The sequence below is a fragment of the Pinus tabuliformis genome, chromosome 7 (assembly GCF_031772625.1).
Source record: "Pinus tabuliformis cultivar Carrire ecotype Pingquan chromosome 7, CPIR1, whole genome shotgun sequence".
In the NCBI taxonomy this organism is placed as follows: Eukaryota; Viridiplantae; Streptophyta; class Pinopsida; order Pinales; family Pinaceae; genus Pinus; species Pinus tabuliformis.
This window is the reverse complement of record NC_142293.1, coordinates 1,221,929,262-1,221,933,475: the sequence shown is the minus strand read 5'-3', so window position 1 is coordinate 1,221,933,475 and position 4,214 is coordinate 1,221,929,262. Positions and strand designations below refer to the sequence as shown.

The window sequence follows — 4,214 nt, the reverse complement described above, 5'->3', positions numbered from 1 at the left end:
TAGTTATAATGATTCACTGGTAAAATTCAGCGTAATCGTTTAAATCGTCCTTTACTTAAATAGAAAGGGAACGAAGCACATATTAGAATACCACGAAATTAAATTAAAGTCATTTTATTGTTTTGAATCACACATTTTAGATATAAAGACAGGATCAAATAGCGCTCAATTTCAATTTTTTTCCCTTCCGAATTTAAATAACTTCCCATTTATATGAAAAATTTTGTATAAATTCAACTAAAACATTTATAAACTCAGCTCAAACATCATGCGTCATACGATTGATAAACATGTGTGAGAAGGTTCACCATCATGTAGTTATTTACCGATACGGTTCCCATTCAAACCTTCTACGAAGCTCTCAATGTTTATATCCAAAGATCCTCCTCTTCGCACCGCAGTCCTCGCATTGTCTCTTAGAGCCTCGACATTTTTCTTTACCTCCGTCCCTTCGTCACTGAACAATTTTCTGATAGTTCTGGATATCTCTTTCTTTAGTATCAGTCCTTTCCCACCACTTAATCTGTATCCAATTTTCCATTCATCGACCATGAGCTTGCTGTTGGTGAATTGATCCGCCCAAAATGGAAGCCCTGCCATGGGAACTCCACCAGCTATGCTTTCAAGCATTGAGTTCCATCCGCAATGAGTAACGAATCCCGCAACGGACAGATGGGATAACACTTGCAGCTGATTGCACCATAGAACAACGAGCCCCTGCCCTTTTATCTCATCCAGAAAACCGTGGGGTAAGCTGTCTGAGACTATTGAAGAGACTATGTCTGGACAAAGAGCCCAGAGGAACAACTGCCCGCTGTCCTTCAAAACCATCGCTATTTCCTCCAGCTGAGCTTTAGTCACATGAACCATACTCCCAAAGGAAACGTATAGAACCGAACGATTAGGCTTTGCATCCAGCCACTCGGAACAGTCACATTCTGTCCAAATGCTCGTTCCAACTCTCATGTCCTTGGAATGTTCACCGTTCAAAAAACCAGAGGGAAGCAACAGACCAACATGCAGTACCGGAGGGTTCAAATTCACTTCCTTTCTTTTGAGATCGTCAAAAGAATTGCTAAGAACAAACTGCGCACAGAACAAACCACAATAGCGAGTAGAACCCATTAGAGAATTTCAAGGTATCCAACGAAGAGCGAACCCAATTAGAATTATGGGTATCCATACCAGTTTAAGGAAGAAACTATTGGTAAGAATCGATATATTGAGTTGGAATCAACCCGAGAGCCGAACAGCCAAAACTTTTGGTGAAATCCTGAGCCTTCTGACTGCCAGAACCTGCGTGTAGGTGAAACAATACCCCTGCAGTCCAAAAACATGAATTCAGCTACCATTTGTAGAAAGAAATAGAGAAAAAAATAAAAAATATCAACTCTTATCTAGAGAACAAAAACACATGTGTTTATGACAATTTGAAGGAAAATAAGCACCTGTCGGGTAATGGCCTGCAGATCGAGCCGAGATTTCTATCGTAGGAGAGGATGGAAGCTGACATAGGTTGAGGGGCCAGTGTAGAACCCTCGAACAACAACAAAATTATGTTAAGTCAGATGGGTCTCGGTGGAATATAGTGAGCTCAACATAAAGGCAAAACTGCGCCCAGAACAAACCACACCAGCGAGCAGAACACATTAGAGCAATCAGAGAATGGAAGTCAAATTTAGAAAAGCTCTTTACAGAGCTTCAAACCGTGGCTTTGGGGGTTTGGGGATTAAGTCTAAAGAGTTGGCGGCAGGTAGTTTTAATGGGTGTATGAGGTATATAATTTAATACTAATTAGTGTTTGTCAAAAGTCAGGAAGAAGAACGGTGCTTGTCAAAAGCTAGGAAAGAACCACAGCTACAATAACTGGCAAATCAAAGAAACGGAAAAACCAGTAAAAATATCTTCAAGAGTAACATAAAAGAATGGGAAAAAGTAGTAAAAATATCTTTCCATGCTGGAAAAAGCAGTGACACTTCAAATCAATGGTTGAAAGTGTCTTACCTGATCAAACGGAGCAGGATAAAAGTGTTGACGAAAAAGTTGATGTATAGTAAGGCCTATCGGCCTAACTATCGGCCTAAAAATACATTATGGCTCTAGGCAAGGGATAAGGGATGGAAAATATAAAATTCCGAAGATAATGATTTTTTTCTCACAATTTTGTAAATTTTGTATCGAATGTTTTTAATCTAAAAAAAATAGTTATTTAATTTTTTAATATTATATATATATATATAGATTTTGTTTCGAGAGTTTATTGGAGATGACATGTTTCAAGAATTAATGGTGTGATATTAATTCATCTTTCCTACCTTTGTTAATTGTCTTTGTGTGGATATATACTAGGTTATTTCATGTGATTGTTATTTACATGAATTAGTTTAAGTTTATATGATATGTGAGTTATATTTGATGGCATCATTTACATATTCTAAAACAGTCACATATACATTGTTGTTGCAAATAGGATTAATATTGTAATGTTTTTTTTGGAAATGTTACGTTGTAATTCGTCCTTTCTTAATTAGATGTCTTTGGTGGCTGGTTAATGGACGATTATTATTTTTATCTCTTTTCTAGCATAAGTAATTAGTAATATTCCATTATTTTTTTGTGAATTTTTTTTATGAAAAGTAATTAAAATATTTTTTTGTGAATTTTTTTATGAAAAGTAATTAAAATAATTTGAGACTTGTTTCAAATTGTTTTAAAAAATGTTAAGTTATTTATGATTTATTTTGTTACTTGTTATATTTTGTATTTTGTTTGTATTGGAAATTGATTTTGTTTTATATTTTTCGAATTTAGAATTTAAATTTTTTTGTTTTTTACAATATTTTGTTAAATTTGTATCATTATTTTGTTGTATTTTGTTTTCTATTGGAAATTGATTCTGTTTTATATTTTTGAAATGTAGAATTTAAATTTCTTATATTTTTTTACAATTTTTGTTAAATCTCATTTCAAATTGAATTCTGTCACTAAAGTGTTATTTCTAGTGATTTTATAATTTGTTTATTTATAAATAATTTTTTCCATTATAATTTTAGAAATTTGTAAATTTTAGTATAGAGCCTTTTACCATAATTTTTAATACTTTCTTCCCTTTTAAGAAGGAATATTCTTTATCTAACAAAACTACTAAACAATTAGAGACCATCATCACAAATGACTTGGATTAAATTAAAGAACCTTGAATCAAGTTGTTTCCTTAGATATGGTCATCAACATGTAGGTATATTTATGACTAATATATGAATTTATTTTAATCACAATCTTTGCATTTTTTTCAATAACAGTTTTCATAGTGCCTTTTAATGTATTGATATTTTTTTAAGTAATATTCTAAAGGGATTTTAGCTTGAAAATATGTGAATTTAATTTTGAATTGTATAATTATATTTATATTTTAAAAAATTAATAAACATAAATTTTATTATAATAAATAAATAACATATTTTTTTATAACATAATTTAATATATTTTTTATTTATAATGCACAAGTTTATTAAAAACTAATTTATATGTCTTTTATAATTATGATCCCTCCTAATAATTCTAAATCACAGTATTTTAGTGCATCAGATGAAAGAACTTAAATCAGACTACACCAATACATTACATGAAACAATCATAAATATATAAAAGATATATGAGATTTCCACAATTATTCATCTTGTTAGCAATTTCCTGAGGACAACTGTGTAATGGATTTATAATCTGTCCAACATTTCAGATGGTTACTCCATACATCATCAGGGACCAAAGAGATGATGGACCAAAGAATGCTTTGGTCCGTGATGATGGATGGAGTAACCATTTGAAAACGCTGGACCAATTATAAATCCATTACACAGTTCTCCTCTGGAAATTTCTAACAACCATAAATATTTCATTAAAGTTTCATTCGTGGAATATTTTAAAATATATTTACGGAACCATATATTGATTAAAGTTAATAAAAATTAAATAAATATATTTTTTTAACTATATTTTGTTTTCATTTTTATTATTTTCAACTACTTATTTCATGTTTTTTAAAACCATTTTATAATATTTATTTAAGTTAATATTGAAATATATTTGATTAATATTGGATATTTTTGTGTTTATTAGCTACTTTACAAATAAATACATATATATGCATATAAAATTGATATTGAATTAATTTTCATTTTAATTAATATATTTCTAAATATCATGCAATTTCA

The 4,214-nt window shown here is 30.7% G+C and overlaps 1 pseudogene; it reads right to left on the bottom strand.

Annotated features, from left to right (window-relative positions):
• Positions 1 to 318: 318 nt before the first annotated feature.
• LOC149251791 (UDP-glycosyltransferase 86A1 pseudogene) lies at positions 319 to 1,125 on the bottom strand (annotated as a pseudogene).
• Between the last annotated feature and the right edge of the window lie 3,089 nt (positions 1,126 to 4,214).